The sequence below is a fragment of the Leopardus geoffroyi genome, chromosome C2 (assembly GCF_018350155.1).
Source record: "Leopardus geoffroyi isolate Oge1 chromosome C2, O.geoffroyi_Oge1_pat1.0, whole genome shotgun sequence".
Lineage (NCBI taxonomy): Eukaryota > Metazoa > Chordata > Mammalia > Carnivora > Felidae > Leopardus > Leopardus geoffroyi.
Genome location: NC_059333.1, coordinates 74,586,009 through 74,598,945, shown reverse-complemented (window position 1 = coordinate 74,598,945; position 12,937 = coordinate 74,586,009). Strand labels below are relative to the sequence as shown.

The window sequence follows — 12,937 nt, the reverse complement described above, 5'->3', positions numbered from 1 at the left end:
GACGGGAAGCTGGTTAAAGGGTATAAGAGAGCTTTCCTACTATTGATGCAACTCTTCTGTAAGTCTGAAATTATCTCGGGGCGCCTGGGTGGCTCAGTGGGTAAGGGTCCGACTCTTGGTTTCAGCTCAGGTCATGATCTCACGGTTCATGAGTTCGAGCCCTGCATTGGGCTCTGTGCTGACAGCTGCAGAGCCTGCTTGGGATTCTCTCTCTCCCTCTCTCTCTGCCCCTTCCTGGCTTGCTCTCTAGCTCTCTCTCTCTCAAAATAAATAACTAAACACGTAAAAAAAAAAATCATTTCAAAATTAAAAAAAATGTAAAGGGTCATCAGGGGCAAATTTAACAGTCTGTTTTCACTGGACCCTAGATTTGGGGGCAGAAAGAAGGGAGGAAGGAAGGAAGGAAGGAAGAAAATAAGGCGGAAAGTTGCCTCAACCCTATCAGTAAGTGAAAAAAAAAATGTATAAAACTCAAAAGCGCCCTCTTGGTCATTCTACACCATCTTTATTCTGTGAAAGAAAACAGTGGGCCCCACACAGGGTATCAAAGACTATTACCTCCAGTTTTTGCTCAAAGAACTCAGCATATTTGGGTGTTTTTTTTCAATCTCCCCCTTTCATTTATTGTCTCAGGGTAAACACTTGTGATTCATAAATGCCTTGAGAGTGAATCAGTATTCTCCTGTTCAAACCAGCAGAGGCCACATCAAACAATAGCCCACAAGGTGTTATTAATCATTAAATAGGCACATAGGAGAACATTCAGGCTAGGGACCCAATTTTCTTTTCTTTCTTGAATTTTTTTAAGGAAATAACAAACAGCAAACCTTGACTTTGAAGTATTCAGAAAAAAAGTTTTGTGTGTTTTTGTTTTGTTTTGTTGTTGTTTTCCATAAAAGAACACGGTCAAATTCAAGACCAAAGGGGCGAGTATTTGGGGTGGGAAAAAGCTCCTTCCTTTGGGGTCTTCCTTCTGCCATTAAACAATGGCCTGGATTTCAGATTACAGCACTTGCTTTCTTTGCATTCACAAGTCCAAGGGAGATGGATGTTCTCGGCCATGCTTGGCAGGTGCAAAGTCCCCTGGTCGCATCGCCATATTAGCACACAACCTAGTGCAAACCAGAAGGTGGGGAAGCTCCAGGCCCATCTGCTCTATGAGAGAAGAAACAAGTCCCGTCAAACATACCTTAAGCAACCATCCAACCATTGTGGGGCTTCCCTCTGTCCCTCCCTTCTCCTGTATACACTAAGGCTCTCTAGTGTATACAACACTGGCCTCATTGGTAGATCGAAGGCATCACCTTCCATAGGCATAGAAGTGCTAAAACATTAGTGAGTTAAAAATAATATTTCTTCTGGGTGACTCAGTCATTTGAGCATCCGACTCTTGATTTTGGCTGGGGTTATGATCTTGCGGTTCATGGGATCGAGCCCTGCATCTGGCTCTGTGCTGGTGATGCGGGTTGTGCTTGGGATTCTCTCTCCCCCTCCTCTCTCTCTGTCCCTCCTCTGCTCACGTGCGTGTTCTCTCTCACAAAATAAATAAACTTAAAAAAATTTTTTTTAATTAAAAAATTAAAAAAAAATTTTTTTTATGTTGATTCATTTTTGAAAGACAGAGAGAGACAGAGCACAAGCAGGGGTGGGGCAGAGAAAGAGGGGGACACAGAACCTGAAGCAGGCTCCAGGCTCTGAGCTGTCAGCACAGAGCCCGATGCGGGGCTCGAACTCACCAACCACAAGATCGTGACCTGAGCCGAAGCCGGATGCTCAACCGACTGAGCCACCCAGGTGCCCCTTAATTAAAAAAAATTTTTAAAGGAGCCCCTGGGTGGCTCAGTCGGTTGAACGTCCGACTTCGGCTCAGGTCACAATCTCGCGGTCCTGAGTTCAAGTCCGACATCAGGCTCACTGCTGTCAGCACGAAGCCCACTTCTGATCCTCTGGTGCTCTCTCTCAAAAATAAACAGACATACTAAACAAACATAATAAAATAAAATTTTTTTAAAATAAAATTTCTTCTTAGGAAGCATCTCTGATAAAAAGACAGCTGAAGAGACAGATAAACAATGGAGCATGTGTCACCACAGAACTAGGATGGCCACGAGTCCCGGGTTATGCCAGGCGTCCTGCCATGACTGTTACCAGCACGACCTTTCACTCTCAAAAGTGACCCAGTCGGGACCATAAACTCTAAGGTCTTCTACAAGAACCCACTGGAGCAGGCCTCAGACATGCATCTTTCCACCAACTGTAACGCATGTAAGTGTGACCGGATCCGGGGAGGGCCGGCCCACGTCTGCTCCTGTGGATGAAGTGTCCCTTCCAGCCCTTCCCGTTCCTGCCTGGAGGGCAGGGGCTGGGGCCAGCTGGGCCCGAGGAAGAGGGGGGAGCCCACACATGCTGTATGCCAGGCCCACACTGATGCCCTTACCTGCCTCCAGAACTCTCCCTTCTGTGGGCCTGAGGCTCAGTTCACTAATGCAAAGCAGACCTACCCGAAAGTCTACAGCCCATAGAGCCATAACTGTAGTACACGGGTGGTAGAGACCCACTTCCCTGGCAAAGGAGAAGGAGCCAGATAGTTTTTTCAGGTTTCTCCTGGTTCCACAGCCTGTGATTCATAAAAGACTGGCTGAAGCCTTTGGCTTTGTCAAATACGCATGGACCCATTTACGACAGTGGTGGTCCATCCATTTCTTTGAAATCTTAACACCTGTGAATTTTTGCAGAGAAAGGAGGCTACCTATCTTATATGCCAAAGATACGTAGAGAGCAATGATAAAACAGCTGAAAACTTACATTGTATTTGTAATACGTCAGGCACTGTTCTAGGCACGTTATATACCTTGTCCTCACAACAATCCTAGAAGCACTGGCGATCTCCCCATTTAACCGGTAAGTAAATTGAGGTACAGAATAGCTATGGCACGTAGCTAGAAAGCGAACAAGCTGGAACACGAACCCAGGCAGCCGGGCTCCAGAGCCTTTGCTTCATAACCAACACTGCTATAGTTTTCCCTGAACATATAGAGAGATCTGCGTTCCACATTCCTAACAGAAATAATCACCAGGGCAGTCGAGTCTCAGCTGTAAAACACTTGAAGTTCACAGAGGAAGCTGCTATTTAAATATAAGAGGCCATTTCACCCTCAACTTTATAGCCCCCTTTATCAATACCATCAGCATCGTAAAACAACAGGTGTGTTGGGGTGCTCTATAAAGACTGGTGTTTTTGTGCACCGTATTTATACTTACGTAACCCAGTGTGTCTGCACACAGTCACTCCATCTTTCTGGGTCACCCAGAATCTTCCACGAGGGGCTGGCATGAACAGAGCATGAGGGCCGGAGAAGAGGTCAGCAGCGGTCCTTCCTCGGGACGGTTTGTGGCCTCCTGGGTGGGACAGCCCACCAGACTCTCCTTGCCCAGGTGGCCTCCCTCTCGTTTTCTTTCCCAGTTTTCCAGGAGGAACAGTGATCTCCCCCCACCCTGCTCCCCCCCCCCCCCCAGCCTCTTCCCCCTTTCTATCTGCTGCCCGGTGGTGGAACCTGCCTGCCTGAATCTTACTGATTAACTATACATCGATTTGGCAGACCGTGATTACAGTAGAATGGTTTGGGAGCTCAGTATCTCACTTCTTCCCACGCACCTTACCCTGGGAATTGCTTTGTACTTTCATATTGCCATGTGGTGGTGTGCCTTTAATCACCATCAATAAAGATAGGCCTGGGAAAGTACGGACAGCCGCAGAGTCCCCGAAATCCACCTGACTGCCACAGAGTAGAGCCGTCTGTGGGGGACAGCCCGGCTGTCTGGGGGTGGCCGATGGGACTGGTCAAAATAAACCCACCCCTTTGATCCAGCGACCGAGGAAAATTTGGAAAACTATGCTGACCCTCTGAGGGTTCCACTGAATTGCCAGGAAAACCTGTGTTCCTAAGTCAAAGTTCATTCGTGCACTTACGCTCCAAATATTTGAAGGTGTCAGACGCCGTAAGGAGGTTCATAGCTTTTTTTTTTTTTTTTTTGTAATCAGAGAAGCAATCGACATGAAGAATGTGGGAAGCGAAGGGGACATTTTTATGACGGAAACCTGGGTTCTCACCACGCGGCGCAGATGACCAGCATTTGAGTAGCAGCAGAGATGGAAGTCAACGGTCAAAACAGGCGTGGAGTTGCGCCCGACACATGGGAGGTGCTCAAAAAGAGTCACAGAACTGAATTAAGTTAAACGGGCAACTGGGAACTGGACGGTTTGCATCCTTGACCCAGCTGCCTCACCACCATCAACACACATCCACCCGATTCAAAGAAAACGAGCTGGGACTCTGTCCTTCCGTGCAGCTAACAAGTAGCTCTAGACACCAAGTCTAGGTCTGTCCCAAGGACCAGGACTTTGAGGACAGGTTGAAGAGGGGGTGGGGGGGTTGACCAGACCCTGAGGACAAGGAGATCAAGCACTGGAACGTGAGTGTTGGGTCCCTGCGTGGGTATGGCAAGACCAGCGAGGTAAAGGCCACAGCGGGAGGGGGGTGTGTCTGACGCACGTACAGCCTGACAACCTCCTCCAGAAGCTGGCAACGCTCTGGGACTTTATCAAGAGCCCTCCAAGGGCCAGCCTGCCACACACCAGCGTGTTCCAACAGAGCTGGCCTTCCCCGCCTCCTGCCAGATTTCAGTCAAGGCTGGCCTGTGGAAGTCCACTCCTGCAAAAGGAGAGGTTCCTTTTCCCCATCCCACAAGTGCCTCGCACAGGGCGGGGCTGAGGGGACCCCCAAATGCGCCGCATCATGTGGGCGCTTGCCCACGGTGGTCAGGGCGATGGAGGTGAACACTTGGTCCTTCCTTGGTCCTTTCCCTGGCGCTAGAAGGATTCAAGGAGCTTGCCTCCCCCTTAGTCTGAGCTACCCAGCCACCTCCTCTCTGAGGCCGCCACCCTCAGACTAACCACAGAGCAGGATGCAGTCTCCCCATGGCCCTCGTTCCCTGCCATCACCCCCAAACAATCCCGCTGCTTCTTCCAGCCTGTGGGATTTTATGGTGCTGCTCAGCGATACAGACAGCACAGAACAAACTAGTTCCTGAGGAAAAGTGATGTGGGTAGCAGGGGTCCACAGGGCCCTCACTCACAGGCCCTGTTTCCCTTTCGGAAGGCACTGGATGCTGAACTAATAAGAAGCTTCAGCCTCAGCCCCGGGGGAGGCCATGGTCATCGCTTTTGCTTCATCCTTTCCAGAACCTGCTCAGTCATCTTCTCCCTAAGTGGGATTCCTTCCCCTCCCTTCTCCCCGTACCCCCTCCCCCAGCTTCCCACCATAAGAAAGGACACTTCCTCCATGCTTCCCCCACATACGTGTCCTCTGGATTACTGATATTCTATACCAAGTTGACAGACATCTTTCTTCTCCCTTCTGTTCCATTTTCTGGAAATTTTATTTTTGCCCATGGCTGAGAAAGAAAAGTTGGTTCTCCCCCCGGCTGCTATGCTCCCTGCCCTGCCTTGTATCTCTAGAGGCACTTTTTTTAAAAAAATTTTTTTAAATCATTGATTTATTTTTGAGAGACAGAGAGAGACAGAGCATGAGCAGGGAAGGGACAGAGAGGGAGACACAGAATCAGAAGCAGGGTCCAGGCTCTGAGCTGTCAGCACAGAGCCCAAAGCGGGGCTTGAACCCATGAGCCATGAGATCATGAGCTGAGCTGAAGTCGGAGGCTTACCCAACTGAGACACCCAGGCACCCCTAGAGGTACTATTTTCTAGAAAGCTTGCATATCCTATATCCTGTGCCCCTTAGAGCCCATGACCTAGCCAAATGTCTCCTGCACTGACCGCTTGAATTTTCTCTTCCTCCCTGGGCCTCCTATCAAAATCATGCTAGTCTAGATCATAAAACCATATATGAGGACAAATTGCTGTAATGGACTAGACAGTACCCTGTCAACTTTCACCCCAACCATGCTGGAAACCACCCGTCTTAAGCTACAGCCATGGCAGCTGCCTAAACCGTTTTCTCGTTCCCTAAGCCTGATCTCTAAAAGGAAAATGTATATTTCACGTGCAAATGCCATCTATCATCCACTTGGAAAACCCACGATTTTTCTCACCTTTCCCTCTGCTAAGTGTGACGTCAGCCAGCCGTTCAATGTCTCCCTGCTCCAACATCACCACAATATTCCTAGCATCACATCTTCTCTGGTCCGGATAAAAGCCCAGTGTTGACGAAGCACAGATTCAGGGGTTAGACATATCCTCCCCTGCCCCCCATCTTCCTTTTAGGGTGCAAATAAGGGGACAAGGTTGGCAATGAGAAGAAAAGAGCAATGGTGTATGGCTGGGCTTGGCTGACTGAGAGACAAGAGGACTGTTCTGTGTGACCCCTGCATGGGGCCTCCTGTCTTCTGGAACTCAGATCCTTGGAAATCAGGATCCTTTCTCTTCCAGAGGTTGGGGGGGGGGGGGGGGTAGTTGAATCCAAGAAAGCATCCCAGTGCAGCAATCCTGGGATTTACCCACGCTCTGTGCTGGGCACAGCCTGTCACACTACCAAAAATCACTCACCAGCCATGGTCGGATTGATTAGAAAATCCATCTTGGGTGGTAATGCTGTAGATTTGCTGTAGATGACCTTTCAAAACGTTCTTATAGAGATAGAGTGAGGTAGGTTTCTGGGTGGGTGGGCAGAAAATCGAGGAGACTCTTGGGGAGGCGTTGAACCTTGGGCAAGTCACTTCTTCTTGGGTTCCATTACACCACCTCTTGGGTCCCTTCCCTTGCCTCCCCCAGCCCTTTTCCTACAAGCGGCGGGGGCGGGGCGGGGGAGATGATATGAGGATAATAATGATGGAGATTTTAATGAAAAACATGTTGCATACGTTCATACTGTATCACTTTCAGGCGCTAAGTTTTACCTACATGGTTTTCCTGGCTAGCTGAGTTTTTTGTTGCTGTTGTTTATCTTTTGAGCAATTGGATCCGAAGTCACAATTTGAGCAGCTATCAGCAAGCCAAACAATGCAGGTCCTGGGTTTAAAGGGGCCAGGCTTCACCCTGCCTTCCTGAGCTTTCCAGAGACCCCCTCGGGCACCAGCCCTGGTGCAGTTCTGAGCCTTTAACTGCAAGTTAACATCCCTGTGGCCCCTGGGGAATGCGCTCTTTCGCTCTTTTGTCTCTGGGCTTGCAGGTCGCCTCACCACAGCCCTGCTCAGGGGGCAAAGGTGAGCGGCGGTGTTTAGAGCCTTCCCACCTCACTGCTGCTACTGGGGCTGCTGCTGCTGAGGCGGCTGGAGCCTAATGTGGGAGTGGAGTCATTCTGGAGTGCCCTGCCCCCAACCCCATTGGAAAAGGCTTTCTTGGTAACCATCCTTTTTCAGGGCCCATTGGAAAAGTGCACATTCTCACTGGCTCACTCAAGTTTTTCCAAGGCGGGTGGGGGGCAGAGAGCATTACAGGCTGCTATTAGCCAATGTCCGTTTTCCGCCTCCACCTCCTTTGCAGTTCGAGGTCCCAGCCCGGCTGGAGACCGACCGACCCGGCAGTTTTGTTCAGAAGTAGCAACTTATTTTTATCAAAGATGGAATGCAGACGCAGTTGTTTCTAATGCCTCTTCATGGCAACCAGGACTCTTGTTCCAAGCATTCCTGAATCATCTTCTCTTAAAAAACACTTGGCTTTCTTGCCTGTCCCTTTCTCCAAGCAAAAATTGGGGGCAGAGCAGCACTAGCGTCTCAGAATTAAAAAAAAAAAAAAAAAAAAAAATGTTCTGGAAATTCAAAGCACTTTATTAATGTGTCTATTTTTTTTCTTCAAAATCTTCTGAATGTTTATTTTTGAGAGAGAGAGAGAGAGAGAGAGAGAGACAGAGCATGAGCGGGGGGAGGGGCAGAGAGGGAGACACAGAATCCGAAGCAGGCTCCAGGACGGAGCTGTCGGCACAGCCAGACATGGGGCTCGAACCCATGAACCAAGAGATCATGAGTCAAAGTCAGACACCCAACCCGCTGAGCCACCCAGGTGCCCCTAATCACTTTAAATCCAGGCTTTGGTGGTTGGTGATCGCAACTCCATAAACCCCACCCCAGATTTCCCATGGACCACAGCACTGTGGTGTGGTAAAGGCTTCTGAGTCAGCTTCTGGCCCCCACTCTGGTCATACGTTGCTGTAGGCCCTTAAGCCAGTCCCATGCCCTCTCTGGGCTTAGGTACAGACTTGTAAGTGGAGATCGTCTAGATCAGTTTCCTCCGCCTTTCAGGGTCACCAGAAGCTTTGAAATTTTGCTGAAAGCTATGGACCCTCCCCTGAGGAAGAAATCATGCACTCGTTCATTGATCCATTCATTCAAAAAAGTATATATTAAGCTACTGCCAAAGGTGCATGTAGGCTTCATTCGGAATTCCAGTTCGGGCATTGTTTTAGGTTCAGCGTAGGGGGTTCTTCTTAAGGTAAGAAATCCTGGTTGTGAATTTTGCTGTGATGGGCATATATGGCCGCTTATCTAGTAGAAGGACCACACAATAATGATTCTAGTAAAGGATCATGAAACTGCCCGTCAGGCAGATGCCAGAACACGCAGGCAGCGAGGCAGTCATCAGGCAGGTGATCCCTGGCTTCCCTCCCGCCCCTCCCCACCGGGCACGCGCGCCGGCAAACACGCGTGCACCGCCGCACAATCGGCGGGGAATGTGCTGTTTCTGGGACGCAGACCGCAGGGAGCTGGCTGCAGCTCCAGAGAGACAACAAACATCTCTTCTATCCTGGGCTTTATTTTTCTCACGGTCTCTGAAAAGCCTGCGATCAGGTGATATGTGTGGGACTGTTCCCTGTACAGGTGCGGAGCAGGTACTGAGGGGAGGAGAAATCCGCCCCGTGTGTACTTACTCAAGGCTCTTTCAATAGCTCTCCCAGGATAGCTCTTGGCAGGGCAGCTACCTCGGCTCTGGCAGGCTGCAGGGAATCCGAGTGTGAGAAAGTCAGTCAAGCGGAGGAAAATGAAGGGGTGGGGGGGGGGGAAGCTTCAAGTCCTCAGGCAAAATACCTTTTTTCTTCTCTCACTCTCTGTGTTTTCTGTAGCTTTAAACCAAACCCACAAACCAGGCTGCTACCTAGGGACAAAGGGGAGTCTCACTGGAGGCGCAGTTATTTGTTTTATGGTTTAGAGCAAACAGGTGATGTAGTAAGACAGAAAATCACCCTTCGTGGGCCAGAAAGGGGAAGGGGGATAAACAGAGCGGCCCCTGGTCGTATTTATCCGACATGATACAGTGGGAAAGATTCCTTGTGTTTTGCTGGTCTCACAGTGGGATCAAAGCAGTGACCTCTGTTGATGAACAGGGTTCAATTTTCCCTTTGCTTTGGGGAGGGGGGGGGGTTGGAGAGGAGGACTGAAATATAAAGGCTGTTCTATCTAAGAGGAGGCTTCCAATTCCAAAAGTCTTTTCTTGAGTTTAGGAGCTTAGGTCCCCATTTGAGAAGGGCTGGAAAGAGTGTCATCTTGGCCCTATTTTCCCTGCCCCAAATCAGGATACTGAAAAATAACATGTAAGTACATTTGCAAAGAAACTTTCTTCTTGAATCATGAGGGTGGAGGGCCAGAGATTTCATGGGTTGGGTTTTTTTGTTTGTTTGGCCCAGAGACAAATTCACGGCAAATTTCTGGTTGCTTGACTGACCCCTCTGTCTCTCAAAAAATGTGAGTGTGTGTGTGTGTGTGTGTGTGTGTGTGTAAGTTATTTGCTCATCCTACCAGTCTAAGCACTCCTAAAGTGGCAATAAAAGAGTTGCTGATTAACTATTTAACCCATGAGGCTGCTTCAGGCCCTGCAGTGAGACCTTAACTTGACTATATTCAGCATTCTCCACGCACCTTCAGGGTGCCAAATCCAGAGGAGAGGACAGTCGGGGACAAAAAAGACTCTTAGGCTAGAAGGGACAGGGGGTGGTTTACCCAGCTAGTTAATGAGGGCCCAATGTCAATGTCATAGCAGCACTTGGTGGAGGAAGTCACTGGCTCTCACTGATTTGGGGGGAACCTGGAAAGGGTTAACATGCTTCCCTGGGAAGGGTTTAGTTCCTTGGAAGAATCTGGGTCAGAGTATTTATGCAGTTTTTAAAAGTCAGATGCTGAGTAGAGCATTTTAAGGAGCCTGCGAAGTCTGCATGGCAGAAAGGAGGGGAACTTCACAGGCTCCTCACCTTTCACCAAGAGCACTGCAAACACCCGGGAAAACGCCACTTTTTTCCCAAAGCAACAGACAATTTTCTGTCATCACCACCTTTCCATCTGCTTAAAATAAGAAAGTCCTGTCCCATTGGGCCAGGTTGCAGGTCAACAAAGGAGACATTGTTCACCCGTTTCTTCAGAACATGATAGGGCACAGCCCACTCTGCAGTGTGGCAAGAAAACACACAAAAATCCCAGAGAGTCGCCTGAGGGGCAAGAGTGAGTAAACCAAGCCTGCAATGAGGTAAAGGCTTGGCTGCAGACTTGAGGGTTGTCCTGGAAGATGGAAATGAGGCTTGGAAGATAGATTCAGTCAGAGTCACAATGACTCTTTAGTTGGACTCCAGGTCGCGGGGGAACATTGCGCGAAAGGGTAGGCAGGTTTCTGCTGAACCTGGATCACTGGACAGTGTACAGTCAACGCCCAGGTGAGCTGGTTCTAGGCAGGTGCTTCCAGGTGAGTGTCAGTCTACACCTGTCACTTAGGAACCTCCTTTACCAGCCTGAACCTCCTCACTGGGCTCTCTGCCTCTAATCTACTCTCCACACTTTTCCTAGAGCCAACGTCCTAAAGGAGAATCTTGATATCCCTTCTCCATTCAAGAGCGTTTCATAGCTCTCCAATGTCTAAAGATAAGGCTAAAGTCCTTTAGCAAGATATTTAAGGGTCTTGTGACTTGGCCTCAAGCCTCCTCCTTCAGTCCCTTCTTATAATCCTGCCTGTCAGACACCCTGGACTCCAGACCATGATGCCCAAATAAGGACTTCATGTTCCAGAGTGTAGGCCTTTCATGCCATGGGTACTTCCATCCTCCCCAGCCCCATGACTCACATTTCCAGTGCCCCAATCCTCCCTGTTTTCCAAGATACAAAGCGCAGGCCATTTCCTCCAGGAAGCTTTCCAGGATGCCCCCAACTTATTAATAATTTAACTATCCGAAACCTCCACAGCATTTTACTTCTATCGAGACACATAAATGTCTCTCTCGAACCTACCAGAGAAAGAGCCTGGGAAACAGAGGTCAGCTGCACCTAATGAGTATCTCCAGGCGGCACACTTCCTGACGGTAATAAACATTTTGTTCATCCCTGTATCCCCGGGTAGGCCAGCAACACTGTTGCCCATATAGGTGTGGTTTAGTGTTTCCTTCAGGGTCTGATCTCTCAGGCCATCATCTAAGCCCGAAGAGAAAGGAATATAAGAGGCACGCCTGGCCATCAATCAGAAAATCAGGGTCCGTCTGCCTCCAGTTGACTGTAAACTCCTTGCAGACTGCCACTGTGTCTCTCATCCTGGTAATCCCAGGGTTTAACACGGTGTCTGGCACAGAGCGCGCGCCACAGAATGAAAGAACTCAGAGGGGCTCGCCCAAGGTCACCCCGAGTCAGGAACCGCTGATTCTCATCCGGACGAGATCTGGTGGAACCGTTTACACCATTATCTCAGTGGGGAGCTCGGAGGAAGGAAGGAATGAAGTGTCTGAGAAATGTGTGCCAGGCCCCTGGCGGCCTCCAAGCCTGCAGAACGGCTGGGAGGGCGGGGAGAGCGCGACATCAAACAAGATGCTGGGCTCCCGGGCTGCCCCGAGCTTCCCGAGCAGCGCGCCGAGCTCCCGGGCGGCGGGAAGGGTGGAGGGGGTGGGGGCGCGGGGGCCCGCTACCCGCGCGGGCGGGCGGGACGGCGGGAGGCGGCGGTGGTGGCGGCCGGCCGGGGCAGTGCGCGTCGCCCGCCCCGCGCGGCAAATCCCCCAGGGAGGCCGCCGCCAGAGCCCTGGCGCTCCCGGCCCGGCGCCCGCCACGTGGCACCCGGCGGCGGCGGCGGCGGCTCCTCCCGGCGCGCGGCCCGGCCAGCCGGCAGCACGCAGCCGCCCGCGCCGCCCGCCTCCTCCCGGCCGCCCGCCGGCGGCCTCCCGGGCGCAGCGAGGGGGAGCTGCCCGGCCGCCCTGGACCCAGGGAAGGGGCGGGCGGCGCGAAGCCGCTTTAACCGCAGCCGCCGAGCGGAGGCAGGAGGCTGACCCGGCCGCTTCCTAAGTGCGGTCAGGCATCTCGTGACCGCGGCGGGCGCCGGGGGCCCCGCGGGGGAAGGGAGGGAGGGCCGGGGCAAGGAGCAAACAAGAATGCCCCCACTCCTCCCCCGGGCTGTTGCTAGCGAGGCCTTCGGCGGAGTTAAAACCCCAAGCCCGAAATCGGGTGGAGTGGGGGGTTGGAATAATTCCCCACTATCCACCCCGGGGCGTGCGCTCCCCGCCCGGAAGGGCTGACCTTGGCCGGGGAAAGGCGGGGGGCGGTGGTAAGCGCCGGGGCTCGGCTCCCAGCCCGCCGCCCCCTCGGATTCCTGGCGCGGCGGGGGCCGGAGGAGGGGGCCCCGGACACACACACACACCCCACACGCAGCGCGCGCCAATGAGCCCCGGCCAGGCGCAGGGGGCGGGGTTTTCCCAGGCTCGAGCACAGCAGCTGCTATTTACCTTCTTGGCTTCTCCCGGGGACCGAGAACCAGCCCCCGCGCTCCGCCGCCCGCCGCCGCCCCCCGCCTCCCTGCCCCCGGGGCGCGCGCACACACACTCACACACGCACGCACACACACATCCTCCCGGCCCGGCCGCAGCCGCGGCGGCAATAAAACATCCTGGCACGTGCTCCGGCTCCAGGCGCGCCCTCGCCGGCCGGCTGATGTCAAACTGCATCTCGGCTGGTGTAGCTCTTAAAGGGC

At 51.9% G+C, this 12,937-nt stretch overlaps 1 long non-coding RNA gene across 1 annotated transcript; it reads right to left on the bottom strand.

Annotated features, from left to right (window-relative positions):
* Positions 1-488: 488 nt before the first annotated feature.
* On the bottom strand, positions 489-12,825 carry LOC123611071. Its single transcript, XR_006718408.1, has 3 exons — positions 12,693-12,825; positions 8,883-8,948; positions 489-1,155 (listed from the first exon to the last, which is right to left on the bottom strand). It is a non-coding gene; the product is annotated as an uncharacterized LOC123611071 (long non-coding RNA).
* Positions 12,826-12,937: the final 112 nt, after the last annotated feature.